Below are 16,132 nucleotides of genomic sequence, written 5' to 3' on the forward strand. Positions count from 1 at the left end.
GCGAGCACCGAGAGCGAAGAAGACGAGCGCGTGCCAGTCTCCCGAGCTCGCCACATGGCGGCGCCAGTACGATAACATTGCGGCATTGCCCCTCCCGGTGAAAAAGGCATCGTCCCGATGCCGAGTGGCGAGGTCGAGGATAACCGTAGTCGGCGAGGATGCGCGTTCACATCAAGTAGTTAAAGGAAGCAAAGAAAAGAAAAACACATGTAGCTTGACCTAGCGGGAGTAGAAGGGCTTCATCCTGGCGACATGTACGACTTCCGATTGTGCTTGCCGTCGGGATGAGCGAACAGTTCCTTGCGGGGTCACTTCGTAGGTGACGTCGCTGAGTTTGCGTTGTACTTGGTGCGGGCCGAAGTAGCGGCGCAGAAGCTTCTCGGAGCGACCCCGCTGGCGAACAGGTGTCCACATCCAAACCTGATCGCCAGGGTTGTAAATTACCTCCCTGTGACGAAGGTTATACCGTCGAGCATCTTTAACTTGCTGTGTCCGGACTCTCAGCCTAGCCAGCTGGCGAGCGGCCTCGGCATGCTGGATGAATTGGTCGGCACCGGCAATCGATGGGTGGGCAACATCTGGCAGTAGCATTGCATCCAGCATGGTGACAGCTTCGCGACCGTACACCAAACGAAACGGTGTAAAGCGGGTCGTTTCCTGGACGGCGGTGTTATAAGCAAATGTTGCATGCGGTAGTATCTGGTCCCAGTTCTTATGATCTTCGTTGACGTACATAGAAAGCATATCGGCGATGGTCTTATTGAGTCGCTCAGTAAGGCCATTCGTCTGAGGGTGGTAAGCTGTTGTTCTGCGATGACAAGTGCCACTGAGCCGCATCACTTCCTGGGTTAGAGCTGAAGTAAATGTCGTGCCTCTGTCAGTTAAAACGATCGCAGGGGCACCGTGACGAAGGGCCAGATTAAAGATGAAAAAGTTCGCAACATCAGTAGACGTGCCGCTGGGAAGAGCTTTCGTTTCACAATAGCGGGTTAGATAATCTGTGGCGACTATAATGTACCTGTTGCCCAATGATGACGTAGGAAATGGCCCGAGCAAGTCCATACCGACTTGGTGAAAACGTACTCGCGGAGGAACAATAGGCTGCAGCAGGCCGGCCGGCTTGACAGGTAGTATCTTCCGACGTTGGCAATCACGGCACGTCCTAACATAGCGCTGAACCATAGCGTCAAGCTTAGGCCAGTAGTACTTTTGTCGTACTCGTGCCAAGGTGCGCGAAAAACAGAGATGTCCGGCAGAAAGCTCGTCGTGGCAGGCCTGCTAAACGTCGGTACGGAGCGGCGTTGGGACAACCAGCAGATACTGAATGTCTGTGGAAGCGTAGTTTTTCTTGTAGAGGACGCCGTCACGCAAGCAGAACGACGACAGGCCACGCGTGAAAAGGCGAGGCGGCGATGAGGCGGTTCCTTCGAGGTAATCGATGAGGGGCCGCAGTTCGGTGTCGTCTCGCTGCTGTTGAGCGAGATCTGGCGTCGAGAGAGCGCCGAGAAAGGCGGAGTCATCTGTTCCCCTTGAAGAACACGGGATAGGGTCTCGGGATAGGCAGTAAGCGTCACTGTGTTTCTTGCCGGACTTGTACACAACAGTGACGTCGAGCTCCTGTAAGCGGAGACTCCAGCGGGCTAACCTGCCTGAAGGATCTTTAAGGTTCGCTAACCAACAGAGTGAGTGGTGGTCGCTGACCACTCTAAACGGCCGACCATACAAATACGGCCGAAATTTTGTTACCGCCCACACAACTTTTTCTTTTTCTTCCACTTATTTCTGTTATTCTTTTCCTTCTTCGTCTTCTTTCCTCCGCCAGCTCCTAGCCCAGAAAGAGAGAGAAAACTTTATTTAAAAAGAAAAAGAAAAAAAGGGGGAGGGGCAGTGAGTGGAGTCTTCATTTCAAGACCCAGTGGCCTGGGCTGCCGCTCTTGCCTGAGTTACCAGCCTACGCTGGGTCTCTAGATCAGAGCATTGCAGAGTGGCCTCCCACTGCGCCTCCGAATGGTGCATGCTTATGTCTGCAGGTTTGGGGCCTGTGCACCCCCATGTGACGTGGTAGGCGATGGGCTGGTCGTTGCACCAAGGGCATATGTCTGTGTAGTGTTCTGGGAAAATTAGGCTGTATTGATGTAGGTTGGGGTAAGTGTTGGTTTTGAGCAGTCTTCATTCCCGCGTTTCCTGTGCATTTAGCCCCTTGTGTGGAGGGGGATAAATCCCACGTTGTTCTCGTAGGTACTTAAGTCGCGCGCCGTAAGCCGCGGGGACAGGAATGCTAGTTATGAGATCGGGGATGGTGTCCGCTCGGTTTGTGTGACCTCGAGCTAACCTATCCACGACCTCATTACCTTCCAACCCGAAGTGCCCCGGAACTCAAGTGATCTGACGTTTGAGCAGTGACTTTGTAGCCAATGGGTTAGTTGTGAAGCGAGCTAATTTAGTAGGTATTCTGCCTGCAAGAAGGAGCCGACAAGCCGTTTGTGAGTCAGTGATTACGTGAAGCTCTCGATTGGTAGAGTCTCCGTAGGTAATGCCCAGCACGATCGCCGCCACTTCCGCCTCTGTGATAGTACAGTGCGGGATGGACATGCTGGAGGCTTCTGTGTAAAAAGAGCCCACCACCACGGCTGCTGCTGCGTTCGATGTATGCTCGTATAGAGAGACATCCACATAGTCATTTTTCAGACTGCGTTCCACTGCACGCTTAAGATAATTCACTCGGGCGTGTCTTCTGCCTGTTCTTTAGGAGCGGGGCCACATATATTCTTGCCCAGCACGAAACAGGAATGTTAGTCGTTGACTGGGTAGCTTGTAGGTATACGAAGGATAGCCAACGCGCTCGAGAATGAGCCGGTCTATCTCAGTTGACAGAAGGCGTTCCCTCTGGGACAGGAGGACAGCCTCTTGAATTTCTTCAAATGTGTTGTGCAGTCCAAGAGCTTCCAATGTGGCGTTGGAGGTGTATGGTGGGAGACGTAACGCGTTCTTGTAAGCTGCACGTATCATTGCATTTACTTTGTTGAGATCTCTTCGGAGCAGGGTGAGCTTGAGCAAGCAGAAATGATTGGAATATATATTGATTTCATGAAAGCATTTGATCTAATAAACCACAACTTGCTACTCCGTAATCTTGAACAATGCGGCTTTCGTGGGCACGCAGTCTCCCTGACCAAATCATATCAACAGCTTCGCAGTAATCAAGTAACATTACAAGGGTTCACATCCGAAATGCGGCCTTTCTTTTCTGGTGTTCCCCAATGAGGTATTCTAGGTCCGTGTCTTTTAGAGCGCAGCTCTTTGGCGCCCGTTCCTGCGTTTCGCGTCGTCGTCGTCGTCGGCGTCGGCCTCGTAGCCAGCTCCGCCCCCCTCTCAGCCCCCAGCTCAGCCCCCCTTTTCCTCCGTGGCGGCGACCGCGCGTGTTCTCTGAATGCTGCGCGCGGTGCTGCCACCGCCGCTCGCCAACTGTTCATTTTGATGTTCCTTGCTGCTGCCAAGAAAGCGTAGGGGGTCCGGTGCTTTGTCAAGCTGCCAACGGGCAGATTTTACTCCGGGCCCCCTGACATCATGTACAATATGATCGTCGAATAAAGAAGAGTTATCATGCTAGGAATAACAGCATATATTTAACGCTACTACTGGTGTAATGCTACATTCTGCATTGTATACTAAGCAATTAGAATATTCTGAAAAATATTTTAGCGATGATGAAGTATGGTAATATTTATTCTGCCGGCAGCTGCGAGAATTGGACAGCTGAAACTTTTTTATTTCATGAAAATCGCTGCTTCGGGTAACATGCGCCGAACAGATTTCTTTTTTCAGGGGTTTTTGATTCTTTAGGAACTACTTGATAAGCTACTTGCGGCAATAAACCTGCTTTACAGACCTAATAAAATTTGCTTCAAAATGTGTCATATTTTGCAATAAAAGTTGTTTTAAAGGGGCCTCCTGTTTGGTGCTCCTAGGTACGTGGCGTGGGCTGTAGATTCTTTCAGAAGCTTCCGACTGCTTCGAAAGCACTGACCTACGTCAGGCTCATATTATCGGCCAATTTGATTGTCAACGTATGATTCACTAATGTGATGTCTGAAGCGTTTTAAAGCAATTTTATGATTTCTGCACAGTGCCCGTAGCTATTCTTTCCGTCTCAGAAATATCTCTTTTCGAAAATGTCTCACAAGGAAATAAGAGTATTAATAACGTGTTTGATGGTACGGCTGGTAGACGCAGCACATCTAATGAATCTTTTTCGCAGGGCTTAACACTCATCGTACATGTGATGAAACCCGTTTTCTGCAAAGCCTTTCAAACGTTAGCTTTCGTTTTTCTCGGTGGGAGGTAGTAATAATTTAATGACTTATCGATTTAACGCTCATACCCCCTTATTACCTCATATATTAGCGTACGGTGATGCATAGAGCGAAATGTTTGGTTTAAAGCATGCCCTACTCATTGGATCAGTCCAATTTCCGCTGCGCAAAATCCTCGGAAGCGCACATGCAATGAAGTTTCAATGTAATAACTTAATAAAAAAATTCCTCCAAAAGATTTAGAAGGAGCGCGCGTAAGAGCAGGAGTGCGTCTATTCGGGAACAAACTTTTGTGCTTAGAAATGTTTTCTCGCAAAAACTATTGTAGACCCGTTATTCCTAATCAGTCAGGCAGAGACGCAGTAAATTTTCATATGCTTTCAAATGTGGATAATTCAATCTTTGCATCATGTCACCCTAACTCGCATAAAACTCCACAATTCCCGTGTCTCATTCTATATTTTAACTACATTGAACTCTACCAGGCGTTCACTAGATACATGTCTACATTTGGGGAGGTTAAAAATGCAGTTCAATACTTGCCTAATGTTACACGATGTTTGGGCAAAAAGAGTGAATGAAAGTGGAGAGTTAGAGCTGATTATTTTTCAGATCATCAGTGTAATTGCATTCAATGCGCGCTTTTAGAGCCCATAGAAAGGGAATAAATACCTTTTCATATTTATTTATTTATACCTCGAATGCCCCTATGGGGGCATTTGAGGGCGGTTGCAGTTCACTGGCGAGTCTTTCAATGAATGCTTTGAAGTATGCTGGATGAGCGTGATGAACTGCGTCGGCAGCAAGGCGATTCCAGTCCCTTGCTGTCTGAATGAAAAAAGCATCTAGATGTGCAGTGGAATTTGCGGATGGCGGGTATACTACTTTATTGTGATTAAGTCAAAGTCAAAGTTTATTTCCTATCTAACACTACAGATGGAGGAATCGTAGAAAAAAGCTGCCCTTGGGCAGCTTGACGAGTCTACAATCCTAATTATTAGCAGGAAGGCAACACAAGAGTTTATACAATTTAAAAAAACAAGCACATCAAGGAAACTCCAGAGAATACACGAAACAGCAATATGTATACATAATGAAACTTAAACCATGTTATTCAAAAACAAATTATGTAGTTCACCAAGTGAAAAACAAAACAAAAAAAAACGAGGTTAATGTGGATATACCTATTTAGAAGAGATGGAAGAGTGCATTGAAGGCATTTCCTACCAAGATTTAGTCGAGGTGTTGCACTGTTTATTTTTCGCCACGTCTTGTTGGATAGACTGATTCTTTTTTCCTTAGTTCTGCTAAATTCGTAAGATTTGTTACATTATTACTGATTTCTGTTAAAATTAACACTGAGGCGATACTTATAAAGATTATGTGCTTTAATAACTCAGGAATGACAAAAGAAAGCTGCAGTTAGATGTCGGAACGGTAAATTATATGTAACGAAAAATAAAAGGCACCGACCAAAAGAAGAATGATGGAATGACGTTTCGGCTCCAACACGGGAGCCTTGTTCACAATGAGGCGAAACGGGGACCGTTATCTTAAATACGGCGCATCACAGAACCCAGACATCTTGCGTATACAGGGGGCAGATTAACATGATTACGGTTTAGCGCATTTGCTGTCGTCTGAATGATCAGCGACTCAGGATAGAGCCGTGATGCCCTGTTCCTTTCTTTCGCTATCACACGGGCCTGTGCCCAGTCAATATTGTGTTTGGCAGATACCGAATGTTCCGCCAGCGCGTTCGACGCCACCCGCCGTTTCCTCACGTCGTTTTGATGATTGCCCAATCTTCTTTCAAAATTCCCTGACTCGCCAATGTACACAGCTGCGCAGTCGACACATGGGATTGCGTATACGACGCCTGGGAACTTTTCCTTTCTGAGTGGGTCCTTCACTTGCACCAATTTCCCCATGAGCTTGTGGGCTGGCACATGCGCAGTCTGCACGTCGCAGCGACGTAGTATGCGTGACAGCGTTTCACGAACGCCTGGGACATATGGAATCGATGCCCGCTTTCGGGTACCTGGGGTCCGATGCAGCGCAGGACGTGCAAGCTGGCGTTCCACTGAGTCAATAAAATGTGCAGGGTAGCCGCAAGCAGATAAATCATGGCGTATGTGCAAGGTGTCAGCACACTTATCTTCTCTTTTTGTGCATATTCTTTCGTTTCGACGGAAGAGCGAGGCAACCACGGAACGCTTTTGGGAAACAGGGTGAACAGAAGTGAAATGAAGGTAGTGACCGGTGTGCGTTGTTTTTCCGTATACGAAGGTTAGTCCTGACGGTTCACGGGAGACCAGTACATTCCGGAATGGGAGGCGGCCATTGACTTCTTCAACGGTAAACTGTATTGCTGGTTCCATGCTGTTAAGGTGTAGCCTAAAAGCGTCCAGCGTTTCTTTCTTCAAGACACTCTTCTCGTTTGATGCAAGGTCCCTGTTTACAAGCGCGCCGATAGACCTTGCCGTGGATGTCTGCACCTCCGCCCTCGAAACTGACCGCACGCTGCAGAAAGGTCTCCCTTCGCAGTACAGGATTTGGCTAGACTTCGCTTCTGCCTCTCAAACACCTAATTCACTTTTGAGCAAGTACCGTAAAAGCAGGTTAACGGAGCCGCAATGGGGGCATCGATTTCAGTCACGGTGGCCAGTTTGACAATGGAAAACCTCGAGACTCGGGCTCTAGCATCGTTCACGAGTGCCTGCAAAGTTTTTCTGAGATATGTGGACGATTGCTTTTGTGTCTTGAAGAAAGAAAGGCTGGACGCTTTTAGGCTACACCTTAACAGTATGGAACCAGCAATACAGTTTACCGTTGAAGAAGAAGTCAATGGCCGCCTCCCATTCCTGGATGTACTGGTCTCCCGTGAACCGTCAGCACTAACCTTCAAAGTATACAGAAAACCAAGGCACACCGGCCACTGCCTTCATTTCACTTCTGTTCACCCTGTTTCCCAAAGGGTTCCGTGGTTGCCTCGCTCCTCCGTAATTGTGCTGACACCTTGCACATACGCCATGATTTGTCTGCTTGCGGCTAACCTGGACATTTTACTGACTAAGTGGAACGCCAGCTTGCACGCCCTGCGCTGCATCGGATCCCAGGCACCCGAAAGCGGGCATCGATTCCATATGTCCCAGGCGTTAGTGAAACGCTGGTACGCATACTACGTCGCTACGACGTGCAGACTGCGCATGTGCCAGCCCACAAGCTCAGGGGAGAATTGGTGCAAGTGAAGGACCCACTCAGAAAGGAAAAGTTCCTAGGCGTCGTATACGCAATCCATGTGCCGACTGCGCAGCTGTGTACATTGGCGAGTCAGGGGATTTTGAAAGAAGATTGCGCGATCATCGAAACGACGTGAGGAAACGGCTGGTGGCTTCGAACGCGCTGGCCGAACATTCGGTATCTGCCAAACACAATATTGACTGGGCACAGGCCCGTGTGATAGCGAAAGAAAGGAACAGAGCATCACGGCTCTATCTTGAGTCGCTGATCATTCAGACAACAGCAAATACGCTAAACCGTAATCATGTTAATCTGCCCCCTGTATACGCAAGATGTCTGGGTTCTGTGATGCGCCGCATTTAAGGCAACGGTTCCCCATTTCGCCTCATTGCGAACAAGGCTCCCGTGTGGGAGCTGAAACGTTATTCCATCATTCTTATTTTGGTCGGTGCCGTTTAATTTTCGTCATGTCCCATCCCGACTAGACGGGCTTCCGTCAAACTCGACTTTAAACTATATTTTCCTTTTTATTCTTTATTCAATGATTACCCCGCTTAGCCCGAGGTCGCTACAGCAGGGGGGTTACAGAGTGGAAAAAAAAAAACATCATTTATGGAGAACACTTGATGACCTGAAAGCCGATTCCATTAACTGATGGATCGAACAAAAAAGGAACTGGCATACATGTTCTGGCACTGTATTCCAAAATTTTAAAACAATGATCTGTGCGAGCAGAGACATAATGTGGCCTATGTAAGTATATTTCCTTTCGAATGCCTGTTTTGTTGTGGTATATTTGGTACAACAGTTTAAGTCGTAATTCCCTTCTTCGTGAGGAGAGGGCTTCCCATCCTAATTCATTTTTCATGGCGGTGCAGCTATCAGTTCTCGAGTACAGACACATGACAAACCGTGCTGCTCTATTTTTAATGTTTTCAAGTTTATTGCTCAGTGTTGTTTGCCAAGGGCCCCATACGGCACAAGCGTATTCGAGCAGTGGTCGAACGTACGTTAAGTAGGCTGTTGATTTCAGACAAGGCGGGACGTGCTTCAGATTTCGCTGTATAAAGTTTAAGGTCCTGGCGGCTTTTGCAACTACGATATCCACATGTGTTTTCCATGAACAGTCGGCTGTAAGTGTCGCACCTAAGTATTTGTGCGCCTCGCTTTGTGTCACTACAATACCGCTGATGCTATACTCTGAGGCTAACTTACGTTTTTTACGTGCAAAAGTAACATGAACACTTTTTTAGGATTTAACTTCATTTTCCATTTAGAACACCATTCAAGAACACATAAGTCACTTTGTAACTGGGCAACGTTGTCTCGATTTATAATTTGTCTATATAAAACACAATCATCGGCAAACAACCGTATACTGGAATTGATTCCGGAACAAATGTCATTTATATATATTAAGAACAAAAGTGGTCTAAAACTGAGCCCTGTGGGACACCTGATGTTATATCTACAAAACTAGATTTCATTACATTTAATACCACGCACTGTCGGCGGGAAGATAAATAACTTTCGATCCAGGCAAGTATTGTAGGATTAATATTTAATGCAGCAAGTTTTCTTAAAAGCAATGGGTGCGAAACAGTATCAAATGCGTTATGAAAATCCAGGAAAATGCAATCGATTTGACCACCCCTGTCAAGAATAAATACAAGGTCATGATAAAATTCAATAAGTTGTGTTGTGCAAGATAAGCCCTTACGGAACCCATGTTGTTCTGAAGCCAGTAAGTTGTTTGCCGATAAGTGTGTTATTATCTCTTTATATAAAATGTGTTCTATTTCTTTGTACGGTATGAAGGTAAGTGAGATAGGCCTATAGTTAGCGACTTCTTTTTTTGACCCCCCCTTATGAACGGGAACAATGTGTGCAATTTTCCAATCGTCTGGAAGGGCACCGCAAGATAGCGACTTGTTGTAGATTACATAGAGATAAAGAGAAATAGGTTAAGCACAATGTTTACGAATTCGAGGAGAAATGCCATCTTGTCAGCTTGCCTTATTATCGTAACTTTATTTATTAGTGCTCTGATTCCATTCACAGATATAGCTCTACTGGTTTCATAGCCTGAACAGCACTTATTTGATGTAAAGGACTGCAGCTGTGCTTTGGTAAGTGTACCGACCGGAAGTAGTTATTCAAGCAAGTTCAGTATCATCTAATAACGCCTCATTATTAAAAACTATTTCGCTGATTTCCGTTGGATCTGCTCCGTATCCTTTCATGTACTTCCAGGAAGCCTTGGCATTCAATTTTACTTCTCTGCCAAGTTTTTCAAAATAGCGTTCCTCTGCACCCTTTATATTCCGTTTGCACTCAGAGGTTGCAGCACGCAAATTTTCAAAGTGACGAATGCTTTTAGTTTTCTGATAATTTTTAAATATCGTTTCCTAACTATTTTTAAGATACGCGTAGTCACCCATGGTTTCATATGCGGTTTATGTGCGGTATGTTCGACACTGGGAATCTAGGCATCGCTAAGTTCCTTTAGTTTTCTTTAAAATTAATCCATAATTCATGAACGTCACAATCATCAGAGAGGCATTCAAAGACCGGTAAATAATCAAAAAGCTTCCTTGACAGGCTGGCATAATCCCCTTTATCATATTGGTACACTTTCCTGGTCACGTGTTTTGTTTGTTTGCTACTTTTAGTTTTAATACTTGCGACTACAGAATGGTGGTCACTTATTCCCGGAATGACATTCACAAGCTTTATCATATTTGGCGAGTTACATAAAAATAAGTCCAATATATTAGTTCCACGAGTAGGTTCAGTCACATACTGCGTTAAACCGAATGAATCTACAATACTTTTCATTTCCAAGTTTAAGCTTCCACCATCTGCATACTCACAAGCTCCGTCATGCCATTTCAAGTCGGGCAAAGTCACCTGCAAAGTATGGCAAGAGGCTTCGGAAATCATTTCTTGTAAAATCTGCAGCGTGGTGATAGACGAGTTTGGGGGCCAGTAGAACACTCCGGCGGCAAACGATGAATAGTCTGACATTGTTACTTTACACCATACGGATTCTACATCGTCGTGGCCCATATCTAGTTCAGATGAGTAAAGAGCGGCTAACTAGGGAAAAGACGCCACCACCCATACGAGACCTATCTTTCCGATAAGCAACGAAGTCATGCGGAAACACTTCACTGTCTTTGATAGAAGAATCCAGCCACGATTCGGTCCCAAAGACTAAATTGGCTTGTACAGAACTGATAAGAGCAGCAAGGTCGTCAACTTTGTTTATGACGCTTCTACAATTGACTGTTATCGCAGTCAAATCAAATTTGCCACGCCCTCTTTTCCTGTGTCTTTGCCATTTATTTTTGATGAATGGGACAACTTCTTTCTTCTCTTTGTCCCACCTAAACATCTTGCCACCTACAACTACTTTATCGGCGCTTGATTTGACGCGACTGTTTTCTCCCGCTTTATTGGCCTTGGCATATTCCCAAAACCGTTTCTGAATATCTGTTGTTTCGGATGAGTAGTCTTGGTCAACGCTGTATGAAGTTCCTTTGAACTTATTAGCACTGGAAAGAGCATTGGATTTTTCTTTGTAGGAGGCGAAATTGAAAATAATCGGCCTTTTCTTCTGCTCGTGATAGCGACCTATACGGTGCGCTCTTTCTACTGAGTGCAATTCTAAACCTAAATTTTCTTTACAAACACTTTTGAGCAAATCTTAGGACTGTTCCCACGTCTCAGATTCATCGTCGATGCCATAAAAGACTAGGCTATTTCGACGGCTTCTGTTTTCTGAGTCGACGTGTTTTTCATGCAGTCTTCTAACTTCTTTTGTTATGTTTGTGATGGTGCTCTCTTGTTTGCTTACTGTATCGTGTAGCATTGCAATCTGGCCGTCTGTCACTCGCAGTTTGTTGTTAATTTCTGCCATTATTGCTTCATGCTTTGCTAGCCTAGTGTCAATGCTCTCTAATTTACTCAATATTGCAGTTTGACCTTCTTGCAAACCTTTAAGTAGTTCTAGCTCCCTGGCATCCAGTGGGCCGGGATTTAACTCAACATCGCCTGAAAGCAGTAATAGCAGTGCTAGGTAAAGAGCCCTATGCGCAAAAAGACGAAAACGTTTGCTACAAAGCCTTATCGATGTTCGTTTACGACAAACAGACACAGCACATGCGGGACGTGGAGCCGGCAGAGCAATCAATAATCTACAAAGCAGAGTTGGATAATTACGACTAACCTGCAGCGACAGAAGCGGCAAGCATGCCGGCTCCAAATCCCACGTAGCCAGTGTGTCGCTCGTTTAAGTACGGTTGGTCCGTGTCACGTGGCTTCCGTAGGTTGAAGTTGATGACGGTCCCTGTAGATAGTCCCGTTCCGTAGCAGTACGTTGCTGATAATGGTCGAATGAATCGTTCCGCCGGCTGTCATTTCCACCCACGGCAATGCTGCAGACGAAGGGAGACCCAGAACAGCCGACGTTCCTCTTCGGTCGACCCAACAAGCTCCGCTGCAAGGGCGCCAGCAACCTGCAGCAACAGAAGCGATGTAAGCTGCATGTCGGCAAGCGTGCCGGCTCCAAATTCGGAGATATCGTTTTTGCATTAAATGAATACGTTCAAGGTTAGTGAATGTTGCAGTACCCCACACTAACTGGCAATAGTTCAAATGCGAGTTCAATATTGAATTGTATACCAGAATCCAAGTTTTTGTGGGAAGTATGTATTTTAGACGGCCTATAACACCAGTGATTTGAGCTATTTTTTTTTTCAAGATATAATTGACATGATAATCCCGTGACATACTGGCAGAAAATATAACCCCGAGGCATTTAAACTGTTCAACTATTTCTACAGCCCCGAGGTTAATATAATATTATCGTGCGGTGGGATAACTTTTTTTTTTGTTTTTTTTTGTTTTTTGCCTAAATATGACAGCTTTGGTCTCGTTTATTTGCATCAGGTTAACTGCAGACCAGATCTCAAGAGCTTTCCTTGTGGCATTACATTGTTTGATAAGTTCATGAAAATTTGCACCCGAAAAACATACGCTCGTATCGTCGGCATAGATGAAAAACTTCGCATTATCGCTAATGTTGACAATATCGTTAAATAAATATTGAAGAGCAGAGACCCTAGCGTACTGCCTTGAGGGACACCGCAGAAGAGCGGCTTCGGTTCAGACCGTGTGCCATTTATGAACACCACTTGCTGTCTAAACGACAAATAGAAACTTAACAGTGAGAGCGCTTTCTCTTGGATACCATAGCAGTGTAATGTATTTAGTAAGGTTTTATGATTTACCAGGTCAAAAGCCTTTGAGAAGTCCACAAATACACCAATGAGAATAGCTTTGTTTTCTAGTTGCTTTATTATATATTCCTTTTGTTGGAGTAATGCAAGTTCAGTTGATTTGCTTTTGCAGGAGCCAAACTGAAATGGTGTTAGCAAGTTAAATTTATGGATGAAATTTGACATTTTTAGATGAAGAATTTTCTCAAAGGCTTTCGAAAACACTGGCAAAAATAGAGATTGGTCTGTAGTTGGCGAGGGCGTTGCGATCTCCTTTTTGTAAAGAACAACGTTTGCTAATTGCACTATTACCGGAAAAACTCCAGTTTCTAAACACATGTTAAAGAGGTGAGCAAGTATGGGAGCAATTACATCAACTACATGCTTGACTGGCCGTATTTAGATATCATCAATGCCACAGCTACTGCTATTGTTAAGATTTGTTATCACCGGCACTACTTCGCCTACCGGGACTGGGTGCAGAAAAATTGTTTCATCATTCTGAATTCGAACATATTTGCAAGCGTCAGATCCGGCAGCACGAGTAGCCAAGCTCGGTAAAAAAAGTATTGAATATATTAGCCAGTTCAACACCAGAAACTTCCTTTCCAATATTTAATTTTGTTAATGCAGTGCGTGAACTGTCCAGCTGCAGAAGTGTATTCAATCTCGACCATAGTACACCATGACGAGCATTCTTAACCTCTAGAAACGACACGTAATAGGCTGTTCGTGCAGACAGCAGTTTTTTAGTTAGTTTATTCCTATATTTCCTAAATACCGCAAGGTCCTAAACCTTCTGGCTGCTCAAAAATTTCCTATACAGCTTGTCTTTCATTTGTATTTCTCTGCGAAGCTCTGACGTTGCCCATGGCTTGCGGATTCTGCGACTTTTCACACGTGTTACAAGAGGAAAGCAGTCGTGATATATCTGTTTAAAGCAATCGTCAAACGTATTATAGGCAACATTTGCGTCATGAAGTTCAGCTATCTTACTCCAATCTACTTTCATGAGTGCATCACTAAAGGATTTCAATCATGATTCTGTAATAGCTTGGTATGTGATTGATGCGGACTTACTTCCTATTGTACTAGCCTTCTCAATGCAAGCAAACAAAGGAAGATGATCACTAACACAACAAGATAAAACACAAGAAAAAAACATTCAGCTGCATAGAGTTAGTAATAATTAAATAGAGAACTGAATGGCCTTCGCTTGTGACTCTGGTTGGCGTATTGATCAGGTTAACAAAGCCATTAGACATAACAGTCATATTAAAATCTCTAGCAGATGGGTTTGGATTACCTAAGTGAATATTAGTCACCACAAGCTATTAAGGTTTTCTTATTGTGATACTGAACAACAAAAGCCAGGAACATATCATAAAACTAAAAATTATGCAATATTACCGTTAGGAGGGCGATAACACAGAGAACACAGCACTTTGTGTAGAAACTTCAATAATTTCATAATCTAGGGTAATTAAAGTGTATGCTTCAAGTAATTCGCCTTCAACGTCGTCCTGAAGCAATAGTGCAACACCACCTCCGCGAACATGTCTGTTTGCATTACACGTCGTATAATTCTTCAACCTGAAAACATCACAGTCACTTGTGCTCCACGTCTCGGTTAACATTATTGCGGAAAATTCAAAGGAAAAACTAGCAAAAAATTCTTCCAGGCAGAATACTTTATTTTTCACTGACCTAGTATTCAGGTGAATACATTTGTAAGAGATTGCCGGAAAATCTGACACCACTTGATCCACATCACTGGGCAAATAATAGCGAGTGTCATCCATCGCTTTTTTTTTCCAACAAATTAGAACGACCAATGCGTCAGTTACAGGCCATCAAGGTCAGCGTTGGTCTTAATAACGATGGCAACTGCACCACTGGTCTTTCGAACCAGAAATTTTCCGTTCACGTACCAGAGAAAAGCATAGCCTTTTTCCTTTGCCTTATCCTTCGCGTCCCGAAGAAGTTCTCTGTGGTAGCGAGTTAGGTTTTCCTGAATGAAAACGTTTGATTCACTGTCTTTGAGCGCGTTCCTTTTCTGAAGCCATCCGTCCTTTGTCTGCTGCTTGGTAAACCGGATAATAATTCCGGGGATTTTATCTCGCCTGGCTGGCGGGCGGTGAGCCAGTGCGACGCCTGCATCAGTGAACTGAGGCACTTGAAGCGTGTCGGCAATCTGATTCAGAGATGATAACAGGTTTTCGCCCACGACAACAGAAACACCATGCACTTCTAGATTAAGCCGCCTACTGCGAATTTCTAGGTCATTTATTTGTTGCTCAAGATCAACTTGTACTGTAGCGTGAGCTAAGTCCGTCTCTTCCAATTCTGCCACCCGCTCTCTGAGCGCCTTTATTTCTGTGTCCTGTCTTCTTATTTTCTGCTCAAGTTCACCGAACGTTCGTGACATGAACTGAACAGATTTTTCCATGTCACTAATTTTTTCAAAAAGTGCAAGCAAGCTTTCGAGCTTTTCATTAATGGCCATCAGAACATCGATTTCAACTTCGCTTTGAACTCTTGTCGCAGAGCTTCTGCACGTTGGGCATCTCCAATTAGCCTTGGCGGGCTCGGTTTTTCCCTTAAAGGATTTCTCGGTTACGCCAGCGCACTTGCCAAAGTGGTTCTCGCTCGAGCATTCTGAGCATTGCACTGAACCCGATCCTTCATCCAAATCAATGGGAAACTGACATGAGAGGCAATTATAAGACATAGCTGAAAATTTTAGGGGAAAAAAGCATTACAGCAAACCAATCACGAAAGGAACAATTGCAGGGTGACGCTATGGCAGCGGCAGCAACATTGTTGGATAATTGTTGATGCAATAATAACAGTGCTTTGTACACCAACCTGTAAAAGGCAGGATTCCTCGATAAGCAGGTGATTCCACGAGCTGCCGCCGCTGCCAAATGACCACCGAGCAGGAAGACGCCCAGTTAACTCAGTCCCTGCAGTGTACTAACTGCGCATACGCTGGCAGAGTTCGTTGAAATGGCGATGCGAGGTGATCAGGGCTTCGGGGCTTGCAGCGTGGCACTGCCGGCAGGGCTTTGTGTAGAGCCGGCACCACGTCCAAAGGTTACCACGATGGCTAGTGTCAGCAGAGAAACAGCACGGAAACTGTAAAAAGCAGGATTCCTCGATAAGAAGGTGATTCCACGAGCTGCCGCCGCTGCAAAATGACCACCGAGCAGGAAGACGCCCAGTTATCTCAGTCCCTGCAGTGTACTAACTGCGCATACGCTGGCAGAGTTCATTGAAATGGCGATGCGAGGT

At 45.1% G+C, this 16,132-nt stretch overlaps 1 long non-coding RNA gene across 1 annotated transcript; it reads right to left on the reverse strand.

Annotated features, from left to right (window-relative positions):
• Nucleotides 1-5,036: 5,036 nt before the first annotated feature.
• On the reverse strand, nucleotides 5,037-15,829 carry LOC146207129 (uncharacterized). The gene is made up of 3 exons (XR_014703311.1): nucleotides 15,707-15,829; nucleotides 11,788-12,076; nucleotides 5,037-5,141 (listed from the first exon to the last, which is right to left on the reverse strand). It is a non-coding gene; the product is annotated as an uncharacterized LOC146207129 (long non-coding RNA).
• Between the last annotated feature and the right edge of the window lie 303 nt (nucleotides 15,830-16,132).

This window comes from Amblyomma maculatum, chromosome 1, assembly GCF_055883805.1.
Source record: "Amblyomma maculatum isolate TAMU_Amacu chromosome 1, ASM5588380v1, whole genome shotgun sequence".
NCBI classification, from domain to species: Eukaryota; Metazoa; Arthropoda; class Arachnida; order Ixodida; family Ixodidae; genus Amblyomma; species Amblyomma maculatum.